Raw genomic sequence first — 14039 nt, forward strand, 5'->3', positions numbered from 1 at the left:
ACATCAACATCAAATTTGACTCCCTGTCTGTTTCACCGACCAGGACTGCAAGAAATCTAGGAGTTGTTCTCGACAACCAACTAAACTTCTCAGATCATGTTGCCTCAGTCGCCCGGTCATGCCGTTTCGCACTCTACAACATACGGAAAATCAGGACTTACTTGACTCAAGATGCTACCCAACTTCTGGTTCAGGCAATAGTCATCTCACGACTCGACTACTGCAATGCCCTCCTGACAGGTCTCCCAGCCTGCGCAGTGAAACCACTTCAGATGATCCAGAACGCAGCGGCGCGCCTGGTCTACAACCAACCCAAAAGGGCACATGTTACCCCGCTGCTCATCCAGCTACACTGGCTACCTATGGCGGCCCGCATCAAATTCAAGTCTCTAACGCTTGCCTACAAAGTAGTCTCCGGTTCTGCTCCCACCTACTTGAATGCCCTCATACAGACTTACACTACCTCCAGACCGCTGCGCTCCTCTGACGAACGACGTCTAGCTCTACCACCGGTACGCTCAAGCCAATCCAAACTTTTCTCATCTGTTGTTCCTCGTTGGTGGAACACACTGCCAGTTCCTACAAGGGCAGGGACATCCTTTTCCACGTTCAAAAAACTCCTGAAGACCCAGCTCTTTAGAGAACATCTACTCTCATAGCAACACTTACAACAAGTCTTACTGATCCTAGCACTCACCAGCCGTTAAACTGACAAGTAACTGTTAAAATACAGCACTCACCGACGCACTTATTCTTACTGTACTCTAATGTGTTTTTTTAAACTGTCCTAAAATTGTGAGAATTGTTCTAAAACTTACTGTTTACCATGTTGTTAGTCGCTTTGGTTAAAAAGCGTCAGCCAAATGTAATGTAATGTAATAATGTAATGTAAAGATAGATAGATAGATAGATAGATAGATCATGTATCATGTATTGTGTATAATGTATTCAAAAGATCAAAAGATGGTTCCGTTCACTGTTGACTCAGTCTATCTTACTTATCTGTTATTTGAATCTCTGTTTTCTCTCTCTCTCTCTCTTTCTCTCTATCTCTTTCTCTCTGGATTGCTTACCCCCCTGTCTCTCCCTCCCTACTTCTTATCTTACATACATTTGTCCTCTGTCTGCGGCTGTCTTCCTCCACTTCCTGTAATCAGTTTTAGATTACACCCTCTCTCCCTGTGTGATCAACCTGCACTGTCATCCCCTTCCTCTCACTCTCCTGTGCTGTGTTCACAATCAAGCACATTTATCATCCATTACCCTAGTTTCCTACAGTCACACTGCCTGTATTCTCTCTCTCTCACTCTCACTCTCCCCCTCCCTGTCTCTCTCTCCCTCTCTCCCCCTCCCTTTCTCTCTCTCTCTCTCTATCTCCCTCTCTCCCGTGTCTGGCCAGTCTTGAAGCTAATCTTCAATCTGTGAGTGTTTTCCTTCAGGTTGTGAGTGACTCCGCAGGCTGCTTAGCCCACTGCTCACGTGCACTGTTTAAGAGGCTTACACTCTCCTCACACTCACACACTCTCTCTGGCTCCTCTATCTCTATCTCTGTCTCGCTCGTCCAAAAGTTTACTGCTCACCATTTGACCTTTTCGATCAAATCCCTCACACAGTCTTTCCACTGGCACAGCCCTTTTCTCCTGCAGGCATGTCTATCTATTTGGCCATTTCTGCCTCATGATATCTCTTTCATTTGCAGTCTCTCTCTTTCTCTCTCTATTGCTCTCCACTGCAGCCTCAATGCTATCTCTCTCTCTCTGTCTTTCTCTTTTACACACTCTCTCTCTCTCTACATCTCGCTCACTCGCCTCTGTATCCCATTTCATCTGTCTGCAGGAGTGTATTAGATAGATAGGAGAAATATGTGTTTTGGACCCATCCTGTGTTTTTGCGTGTGTGTTTGCGTGTGTTTATGTACATGTACATTGCGTGCCACGACTGCATTGTAAAAATTACAGCACATAAACTGTGCAAAGTAAAAGACATACAAATAAGAACAGGTTTCCAAATCGTCACCTTCCTAAAATAATGACATAAGTAATTTTTTCAGGTCATTCAGAAAACACAAAAAAATTAACCAAAAAATGAATGATGATGATTTAGGCAAAAAAAGAAAAAAAAAACATTTTGTCAAAAAATTACATTATTTTAGAAAGGACATTTGAATGACAACGCAAACGCTATAAGCATGTTTAGAGAAGGTGCCAGCGCCATATCTATCCTTAAGAAACATATGTATCTATTTATTTACTTAACAAACATATTTATCTATTAATTTATTCATGTGGTTGTGACTGTTACAGTAACACAGTGTTTGTGTAGTCAGGTGAAACATAACAGGCTCTTTGTGAATATTTGGATGCTGTGTTGCTTTACAGTTTTTTACAACTGTTTACACACATTTTCAAAACTTTGTGTCTATTTTTCAAATCTCTACACACAAAACCTAGCCTAGAAATCTAGACGCACCCTAGCGGCTAGTCTAGCAACTCTCCGTTGGCTTGTGAGCTCGAAAAATTAAACTTCTATCAGGACAATCAAATCGTATATAGAGTCGTTAGGCGGGCTTAACATAATGATTGATGGCAGAGTTGCAACGGTTTGGCTTGAATTCCCTGCTACTTTAAAACAAATAAGATAATGTTGCTGTTGGCGAACAGTGTGACACGAGTTAAGCTTTTATTAAGTTGGCAAAAGTTTGAACTAGCCAACTAGCTCCGCTGGTGGGAAACGCATGGGACTCATAGCGACTGTCCTATTGCGTGCAGAGAGAATTTGAAAGACAACTGATTATCCCGCCCCTCGGACTGAGCACTGCTAACGGAGTGCCCAGACCCTACATTTTAATGTGGGTCTGGCTCGTCAGGCTACACAAAACCCAAAATTGTCTCAAAAATCTCCAGTAAATACCTCAAATCTCCAGTAAAATGACACACAACATTCAAAATGTAATAAACACATCTTTAAAGCAAACATTCACCTCACATTATAAACACTTTTGTCATAATATGTAATTTTGGATACATCGTGTACACACTGTTGCTCAAAACCTAAAGCTCCTCTGTCTTTCATGGGCTTTATGTACATGTATATTTCCATACAAGAGTGAAAGTCAACTACAGAGAGAAGTTGAGATACACAGTAAAAATGCAAACAATATTATAGTGATTTTTCCCTAAATAATTTGCTGTTGTGAATACAGTACTTTACTAACCTGACTCTCATTCCGCCTAGCTCCGCCTAGCTCCACTCACATCCATCTGGGATCGGTTCCGTTGAGAGTGATTTCAGCACAAGATTGTCAAGTCAAGTCAAGTCACGTTTATTTATAAAGCACTTTAAAAACAACAACAGCTGACCAAAGTGCTGGACAGGCAAGTTAGTACGACTTGGTAGACAACAAAAAAAAACAACAAAAAGTGAGGATAACAATATTTACCAGCAAACACACAAATAAATAAATAAGACAATCAGACTGTGTTAAACGCCAGGGCATAAAAATGGGTTTTTAGGTGAGATTTAAAAACACTCAAGGAGGGAGCCAGGCGTATATGTTGGGGCAGCTCGTTCCAGAGCTTTGGTGCAATCACCGCAAAAAAGCCCGGTCCCCTCTGCTCTTTAACCTAGAACGAGGCACAACCAGCCGGAGCTGGTCAGCAGACCTATAAGCCCTAGAGGATGTCTGCACCTTCAGGAGATCTGCTATGTACAGTGGGGCCAGACCATGTAAAGATTTAAAAACAAATAAAATAATTTAAAAATGTATTCTAAGACGGACAGGGAGCCAGTGAAGGGCTGCAAGCAGTGGTGTAATATGCTCGCACCTTCGTGTTTTGGTTAGAAGGCGGGCTGCAGCGTTCTAAACAAGTTGAAGGCGGGATAAAGAGGAACAGCTAATGCCCAGATATAGGGGGTTGCAATAATCTAGACGGGAAGATACAAAGGCATGAATAGCCATCTCAAAGTTTTTAAGGGATAAGAAAGGCTTAACTTTGGATAAAAGCCTTAACTGGAAGAAGTTACTACTGTGTTTATCTGTTTCTCCATTTTAAAATTACAGTCTAAAATTACACCAAGGTTTTTTACAGTATCTTTAGCAAATGGCTCAAGGGGGCCTAAGTCACCCTGTGTGTCACAAGCAGCACTGGGCCGAAAGACTATGACCTCAGTTTTATTTTCATTAAAATTTAAAAAATGTAAAGCCATCCAGGCTTTGATGTCCTCTAGACAATCTAATAAAAGTTTAAAAGATTGGGGGTCGTTATGTTTCAGGGGCATGTAAATCTGTGTGTCATCCGCATAGCAGTGGAAGGAGATGTTATATTTTCTAAGGATGGATCCCAAGGGGAGCATGTGTAATGAGAACAGTATAGGCCCCAGAATAGACCCTTGAGGAACACCACAAGGAAGAGGCGCAGAGGGGGATACAGATCCATCCAGGCAGACAGAAAAACTTCTGTCGGCTAGGTATGATTTAAACCATTCAAGAGCAGTGCCTCTGATACCAACAAAGTGCTCTAGACGGGAGATTAAAATATCATGATCAACAGTATCAAAAGCAGCGGTGAGATCAAGGAGGAATAGCAGAATCTCCAGATTCAGTGGCTAGCATCAGATCATTAAAAACTTTTAGAAGGGCTGACTCCGTACTGTGGAGGGCTTTAAAACCAGATTGCAGAGGTTCCATGATACCATGTGTATCTAGAAAAGACTGTATTTGTTGAAGCACAAGTTTTCCTAGAACTTTAGATAAGAACGGGAGTTTTGAGATAGGTCTGTAGTTAGATAGGATTGAAGTGTCTAGATTGGGTTTTTTAATAAACGGCTGCACAACAGCATGTTTGAAGCTCTTTGGCACAACACCTGAGGAAAGGCTACAGTTCATGATCGTTAATATGTGGGGACCTGTGGTCTCAATTGTCTGAGCGATGAGAAGAGGAGGAACAATGTCAATTAGATCAGATGAGATTTTCATTAGCCCTATGGTTTTGCTTAGGTTAGCAAATGATATAGGCTCAAAGTGACTGAAACTCATAGGGCAGGTGACAGAGATAGAAGGGTCAAAGGAGGGGAAGGGGGGGGGGGGGTATCTGAGCTCTGATGTTGGAGATTTTGGAAACAAAGTACTGCAGAAATTGTTGTTCATTACTCACTGAAGAGGTGTCTAACTCAACAGGTTGGTGTTTATTGAGAGCAGTGTTTATAGTGTTAAAAAGAATATGTGCTTTGCCCTGATTGTATGGTAGAGCCAATCAGGACGCAGGGCGGGAGTTTCATAGATGTGACGTCAAGGGCGTAGGTTTGGTCTCAGCTTTGGTGGGGACATCCAACCCCCCCCACCCCCCGGCTGAAAAGTTAACTTTTACTGAGTTAGACTGTCAATAGACAATAGCCTCTTTCATTATTTATAGTACTCTAAAGTTAAACAAGCATCTCCGACTGGAGAGAAATATGTGCAGACGAAAACAATTGTTTAAACGTAAATAAATGTTTGACCACTAGATGCCAATTTTGTTTCTCAGATAACAGAAGCTAAGCATATCTTAAATTTGCCCAGATTATATAGTCATATATATCATATAGTCATATAGTTATATAGTATTTTATTTATGTTACTGAGTATGGAAATGCACCATAGTTTAGGATTGAATATGTCTATGAATTTATGCGACTCTAAATTATATTTATATTTGCTTAACTGTAATTGGAATTCTTTTGCTGTAAGATACCAGTGCCTTAATGGCGATTTCCTTTGTTATTTCAGACTGTTGGCAATACAGAATATCACAATACAGAAGTGAATCTACTCCATCTCATTATATTGTACAGCAATGCTGCTGACTCCAACTGAATTGACAATTTGACATAGGCTAATAATTAGAACCTCACCTGAAGCCCTGATGCTGTTTCCTCAACCTGCCATCCATCTGTAGTGGTTTGATGCTGTCTTTCCTGCATACAAAGTGGTTCATTCATTTTGTAGCCTATCCTTTGGCTAGCGAGTTTAACCCTCCTACCATATTGTATATGATAGTGTTATTTGGATATTAACATTCAGTGACTTGGTAATAGCATCTATTGTGATAGCGCGACTTCTATGCGACCGTGCTGCACACCCCTAATCAATACTCCTGACCTTGGTTGAAAGATTACAGAAGCTAGGTTTATCTTTACCAATATCCTGGGAAACATATGCTATCACCAGTTAATACTATTTTTCCACATAATAGAATCTGCATAATTTGAAAGCCTGGTCACTACCACTGCTAGCTTGTGTGGCTAGTTATTTTGCTTACTTACGAAGCTTTTTCATAAAAGCAGAGTGTATGTCCCCTTCCTTCTTCTTGGGTGGCATAGCTGATCTACACACCACAAAAAGGGGTTTGTATGTATGCTGAAGGGAAAAGGGAATATCAAAATGTTTTACTCTGGCCTTTTATGGGGTAGGCCTATGTATTGACAGACAGCCCTGGTAACTTACCGTTGTCGTTGACACACCCGCTCGCTTGACTACCAGTGCAAGAATAAAGCAATGTGTGTGCAGCATGCGTGTTAGATAACCCTTCCCCCTCGCCCTTGGTTTTTCAGCCAATCAAATGACGACGTTTCTTTTACTGTCATGCTGGCTGTCGGAATGATCAGCAGCACAAATGAGTTCGCTAAAATATTGGTGGGGACAATTTTGTCATCTTAAAATATTGGTTAGGACTAGTCATGAGCGTCCCACCCTAAATCTACGCCCATGTGTGACGTAGCGTAGAAGCGACTGTGAAACTGTTCTCAACGTCACAGGTTGGCTTCGATGTGAGTGCTTGAAGTAGCACGTCAATAGATGTCGGACAAGTGGCTTATCCAATCTTATGCAAGGATTTTTTAATAAGGCCCAGCCTTCTGAAGCACTACTCCAATGGATCGATCCCAGATGGATGAGTGTAGCTAGGCGGAACGAAATTCATCAGGCGAGAGTCAGGTTAGTACTTTACAGCCAACAACAACAACAACAACAAAAAAGCACAATACAATGACCACCAGATGTACATGGAGTTTTAAAAAAGCTGATTTTGCAAAGAAATGACTGACTACTATCAAATTACTTTGCTTTTCCAAAGAAGAGTGTGTGTGTGTGTGTGTGTGTGTGTGTGTGTTGGGCGTTCCTAAGGCATTTCTGGAGACACAGAAAAAATCATTGAGCTACTATAATGGTAACCTGGGGACAAACAAAAATAAAGTTTAACATAATGTCGACTTTTTGTAGAACATTACGCAAAATTCCGATTCATTTTCATTTCAAAGTATGTGTGTGTGTGTGTGTGTGTGTGTGCGTGCGTGCGTGAGTGAGTGAGTGAGTGAGTGAGTGTGTGTGTGTGTGCGTGTGTGTGTGTGTGTGTGCGTGAGTGAGCGTGTGTGTGTGTGAGTGGGTGTGGGTGTGTGTGTGCATGAGTGAGTGTGTGTGCGTGAGTGTTTGTGTACGTGTGTGTTTGTGCGTATGTGTTTGTGTCTATATGTGTGTGTGTGTGTGTGTGTGTGTGTGAGAGAGAGAGAGTGATTAGAGGCAGATGAGCAAAGTGTGCTGGCTCCTGATCAGACGAGCTCAGGGTGGATAAGAGGAATGTGACCAGCAGCAGAGGGGATGAGGGATAAGTGAGTTGGAGAGGAGGAGGAATGGACGGCAGGGGAGGAGGAGGGGAGGCACCTGTCATCCTGACCCCAGTGAGTGTGAAAGAGAAAGAGAGAGAGAGAGAGAGAGAGAGAGAGAGGGGACAATGGAGGAAAAGAGTGCGAGAAGACAGAAACCAGACCTGGGTTGAGCTGACTTTTGACACAGATAATGTTTGTACCTCGCAGGGCTTTCACAAACACAACCCTCCAAGGACGTCACCTTGAGAAAAGAGTAGAGCCCCTCTGACACACAATGCAGGCACACTCAAACTAAGTCAATATGAAGGACAGAGTTCTAGAACTCTAGCTCTTCTAGAAGTCTCCAGAAAACACTACAGTAATTGAAGGTGCAAAGTAATAGGGTTCAGTGTTTGTCTTGGTAGTTCTTACATCACCTAGACTTTTGTTACCCACAAGGAGATTGACATATAGTAACCTATATACAGTAGAAGTGGTATGGAATCCTCCTATTTTCCATTGCTGTCTCTAAGAAAAGAAAATAAGCCTTAAAAGAAGTTGTTTTCCCATCCAGTGCAATTTCTCATTGATCCTACTTCCAAAATCTTCCATAAGAAAAAACAATCCACTTAGCTTGTCATGTTCAAAAATGTTCTGAAACAGATGTGTTTGAAGGTCTTAGTGAGAAGGTCTCAGCTTGTACAAGGTCAGATAAATCCTGCTGAGCCATCATGCCAGGAAACTTTGAGCTCAGAGTACTGTGTATGATTCATTTGCCCTCTCTATCATTTTAGTGTACCACTGTCCTTGAGGGGTTAAACAATAATTTGCTGACTATATGATTGGTGCACCTGTTGTCTTGGCAGCCAGTAGTTGATCGTTAGCAAGGTCTCAGATATATTTTGCATGGTGAACTGCAGATGCAAGGTGTATATGCTTATCAGAATGCAAACGTTTTGGGTAAGGACAACTGAATAATGTGAGGAGATGCACAGCATAGTGTACCACCATTCATTCTACTCAAATCTAGACATAAGACATAATTTGGCATGAAATAAAGTTAAAATGAAAAGAAGGTCAGCCAAGTTGAACTAATCCATCAGGTCATGACTGTGTCGCTTGGAGTGTGGTTGGTGATTTACAGAACCAAAGAAGCACAATGGTGTCCTTGTTGAGCTCCCAGCATGGACACTGGCACCATCAGCGAAAGGTTTCATCCTCAACCAACCCACCAACATGAGAAGATGAATTCATGTTTGGTCCTGTGAGAATAGCTGAACGCATTACATTATGTGCTTACATAATTGCCCATTATCAGCAACCATTCATCCAATGTTCCAAAGGCACATACTGTTTACTATTCTATTACTATTCTGATATAATTTTAAAAGGCTAACTGAGAAAACATTTGAGAACCCTTTTGCAATTATGTAAACACATAATGTATTCTGAAACCCTGATTAAAAAACAATGCAACTGATCTCAGCTTAGATTTATAAGTGACCCCAAACTTTTGACCGGTTGTGTGTGTGTGTGTGTGTGTACATATATATATATAATATGACACATTTCTTGTGCTGTTCTATCAGGCCCATTGTGATGGTCACAGAGGACTAGGTCTGATTCCACATGTGCAGGAGAGCAGGAGAAGCTCATGAGCACCACAGAGATCCAGAAGAGGGGAAGTCCAGTTCACTGAGGAGGAGATGAAGGGTCACCATAGTGTGTGTGTGTGTGTGTGTGTGTGTGTGTGTGTGTGTGTGTGAGAGAGAGAGTGAGAGAGAGAGAGAGAGAGAGATAGAGAGACATAGAGAGGAATACAACAGGAAGTTGGAAATGTCTCTTCAGAGAAAAAGGAAGTGGAGGGAGCCTGGGACTCTGATGAGGTCAACCCCCAACACGCACACACACGCACACACACACACACACACACACACACACACACACACATCCACATTCTCTCTCTCACATGCACAAGCATACCTGCCCACCAGCATACCGCACCCAAAAGCACAGACAAACACATATATTTCACATACAGAAGGCTCTTCAATCCCTGGAGTCGGTATCTGAGAGAATGATAGCTACAGGAGCTGCTTACATATTGGACAACACATCACTTCCCCTTCACAATCTAGAGTTTGTTCAGTGGAGGGTCGTTCAACTCCGCTGTGACAAGCACCACTACAGGAAGTAATTTCTTCCCACTGCAATAACACTGTACAATGACTCCCCTCTGGCCTGGGATAGGGATACAAGATTATTGCACTTCCTACTTCAATTTTCACAACTAGAGCTATAATTTTTTTTACATAGAATGGTAGTTCTATATGTTATCTTATTCTTACATCTACCTCATGTCTGTTTTTGTGAGCTGTGTATTTGTTGTGATGTATAATTGCTGCCGCAACATCACAATTTTCCCATAGGGATGAATAAAGTACAGCGCCCTCCACATTTATTGGTAACCCCTGGTAAAGATGAGTAAAAAATCCTCTGTTGGTGTTTTATCAAAGTTTAAGTTCAACAGAATTCATCCTTTAAGGTAAGCAGATTTATTCTGAGCAAAACAAAAGTTTGGTTCCAAAATGCTGTATCCTCCATTTTAATGAATTTTCATTAATTATTTGTTTTAATTTTATTTTCCAAGTAATTTCAGTGGAAATGTAGTTTGGTATTGTTATTTGATTTATCTTTACTCAATCAAAACAACAGAACTACAATTTTATTGATATTACCTGAAATACACAATTAAATTAAACATAACTTTAACGAAGTTTTCAAAAATCTTTTACATTTTTAACCAAAATATACGTGCCACCCTGATTTTCTTTGGGGAATAAATAGGAATAGGAATACATATTTAGGAATTAGCTGTAATTACCGGTATCTATCTATTTATCTATCTATCTATCCCACAATCCCACAAGCACAGACAATCACGCATGGAAAGACCCAAAATGAAATCACACAAATATGGTTGAACAGACAGACACTCTTGTGATCATCCAATTGCTAGGGGGTGGAGTCTCGGAGTCAAGAGAACATAACGAAAACCTCAAACAGGAAACAGCTGACTTCTAAAGGTCCCTGTGCTGTTAACGGTCATAAGACGAAACTGATGGAGGAAAGAAAAGAAAAGAAAAGAAAAGAAAAGAGGAGAAAGATGAAAAAATATATATTTGGCTCCTCTTCACCCTCCCAGCTGATCCCTCACATCTGAACAACAACAGGAAGCGCTTCTGTTCTTCTCTGGATGAGTTAGAAGCCAGAGACAGAATTATGGTTTCATGATGACATTGCAGAGCTTGCCAATGGGCCTGTATAGGACAAAAAAACAGAGGAGACTTTTTTTCCTGATAAAAGCCACACACAGCTGTTGCTTTGAGTAACTGTGTGAATGAAGCAATTGTCACCTCAATCACCTGCATAGGCCTCTGATAATTGTGGGAGCCGTAATTAATACAGTAATATCTGTGAATCATAGCACAGAATCTGACACAGTACAGACTAGAAGTCTTATGTTTACAGTAACAGTGGTATAGCCATTGGTAATCAACTGTAACAGAACAGCCAATGTCAGGACCTTTGTTCATGGAGTTTGGGTTATATGATCCAGGAAATGAGAGACCTGAGTTGACACCATAATACTTATATAAGCTCTGTCCATTAAGGATAAAGGTCATAACACTTTGACAAGATACAAAAAAGATGAAAAATAGATGTTACGTAATATTGCTAATAGATGCTAATATCAAACAAAATCATATTCAAATGCATTCAAAATCATTACTTGGGCACAAAAAGAAGAGGTTGCCAAACAATTCATTCTTTGAAACAGATCCTTCTAGAATCAAAGGGAACAGATTCAGGTTGACAAACTGAAGGCAGTCATCTTGAGTGCGCAGGAGCGAACTTGGAGGGTCAGACCAGACTCAGGTCTGTGCCAGTGACCCAGTTTGGCATTCTGCTGACCTACCAGCTATCCTGTTGAGGCCGAATGGGCTCCTTGGGGCAGAGGGATTAAATTGCAATGAAGATGCAAAGAACATTGCAACATTTAATAGATGATTGATCTACTCCAAAACAGTACTTAATTTAAACTTTATCTACATGCTTTTCTACAGCAGAAGTCCCTTTCATTTTGGGCTGCAACTGAACAGGTTTCAGTCCTAAAGCACTATATCTAGACTGATGCCATAACAGACATATTTTCTTTTGCAATGGAGATTTCACTTCCTGTCAGGAACCTGAGACTCTGACACAGGGGGAAACGCAGACAGTGCCTACAGTGATGAATCTTTCCATTGGGACTGACACACTTGCCTGATTCACAGCTCATTCATGAAGGAACGAGAGCTAGGCATCTTTCAATCCAACTATGTCTGTGTCTTTGAGTGCAGTCATAGTCATCCAGTGCACGCACTTCCTCTCTTTCTTCGTCTGGTTTTCTCTTGCATTCTTTCCTCTGCGCAGGACTTTGACCCTCAGGCGAAGCAGCTCTCTCCCTGATGTCTTCCGTTCTTGTGAAGAAGCGCGCATGTGTGTGGATGTATGTGTGTGCATGCATTTGTATGTGTGTTGGTACACTCTGGTCAGCAATTGAACAGTGACTGGAAATATTACCAAAAATATTACATATTTTATAGAAGTTATTTAAACTAGATGTACCGCAGAGCGGTACAAAATATGACCGCACTTTTTTTCCACAAAAATAAATCACGCTGAAAGGCCTATATGATTCTAACTGTCTCACTAAATTGCATTATCAACACTCAATTCTCACTAAAACATGATTAGTTCATAGATTTCACATGTAAAATTGATTTTATACAACCCCACCCCCATCTTGCCTGTTCATAATTCTGAAAAATTCTTGAATTGTGTGCATGTGTGCGTGCACACGTTTATGTTTATGTGTGTGGGTGTGTGTGTGTGTGTGTGTGTGCGTGCTTGTGTGTTTGTCTGCGTATGTGTGTTTGTGCATGTGCATGTGCGTGTGTGCGTGTATATCTGTTTATGCACATGTGTGCACATGGAATGGGTTAACATGACCCCTGGAGGCAAACATACGGAAAAAAATGGTCATCCTAGGCCCTACAGTTCTCAAGATATTCACAGAAAACTGTGTCTGCCCTACCCTCCTTTCGGGGGGTCCAGTCCAGCGGGGGGGCTACAGATCAAAATGAAAAACGATGGTTCCATGCTATCCATGTGGGGTTACATGGCCACTAAGATTCGTGTACCCCGGTCTTTCAGTGTCCCTTGGAATCCTGGTGTACGGTCACTAAATGTACCCATAAACGAAAGTTCACAAAACTTGGCATGCATTCGGAAGGTGTCATAATGATCCTACACTTTCAATTTCGTGCAGTTTTGACCATGTCAGCCAGAGATATTGTGATGAAAACACCTAATTTTTTGCTTTTTAATTTTTAACTAGGTGGCGCTATACATGAAATAAGTGGTAATGGGATGGGTTGACATGCCCCCTTAAGACCAACATACAAAAAAAAGGTGGACCTCCTAGGCCCTACGGTTCTCGAGATATTCACAGAAAACTGTCTCCAGCCACCTACAGGCCAGTTGGTGTATAGTAACATAAATTAATTTATTGTGTGGCCCCCCATGAACGGAATTCCACGAAACTTGGCATGCATTCAGAGGGTGTCATAATGATCCTACACTTCCAATTTCGTGCAGTTTTGACTATGTTAGGTCACAGATACCTGCGATTACAACACCTCATTTTTACTTTTTTGTGTTTAACTAGGTGGCGCTATACATGAAATGAGTGGTTATGGAATGGATTGACACGGCCCCTTGAGATCAACATACAAAAAAAAATGGTCCTCCTAAACCCTACGGTTCTCGAGATATTCACAGAAAACTGTGTCTGCCCTACCCTCCTTTCGGGGGGTCCAGTCCAGCGGGGGGGGGGGGGGGGGGGGTTGGGGGGGCTACAGATCAGAACGAAAAACCATTCCATGCTATCCATGTGGGTTTACATGCCCACCAAGTTTCGTGTACCCCGGTCTTTCAGTGTCCCGGGAATCCTTGATGGAAATTTAGACATGCAAAAAAGAAAAAGGCAGTCATAATTAGGCAGGATAGATAAAAGAACAAAACCAACAAATCAGTTCCTCTTCTAACTTCTCTCTCTCCACCCATCTCTCTCCCTTTTCTCCCTCCATTTCTCTCTCTCTCTCTCTCTTTCTCTCCCTCTCTTTCTCTCTCAGTATCACACTCTCTGTCTTCCTACTCCCCACTCCTCTTATCTACGGCTGCTTCTCTCTAGAGCTCTCTCTGTTCTCTTTGTTCTTGTGCCAAGAAGTGATAGAGAGCCTGAGCTGAGCAGGCCAGAGCACTACCACTCTGGCACTCCAATGTTTATCCTCTCTCTCTCTTTCTCTCTCTCTCTT

The sequence above is a fragment of the Alosa sapidissima genome, chromosome 2 (genome assembly GCF_018492685.1).
Source record: "Alosa sapidissima isolate fAloSap1 chromosome 2, fAloSap1.pri, whole genome shotgun sequence".
In the NCBI taxonomy this organism is placed as follows: domain Eukaryota; kingdom Metazoa; phylum Chordata; class Actinopteri; order Clupeiformes; family Clupeidae; genus Alosa; species Alosa sapidissima.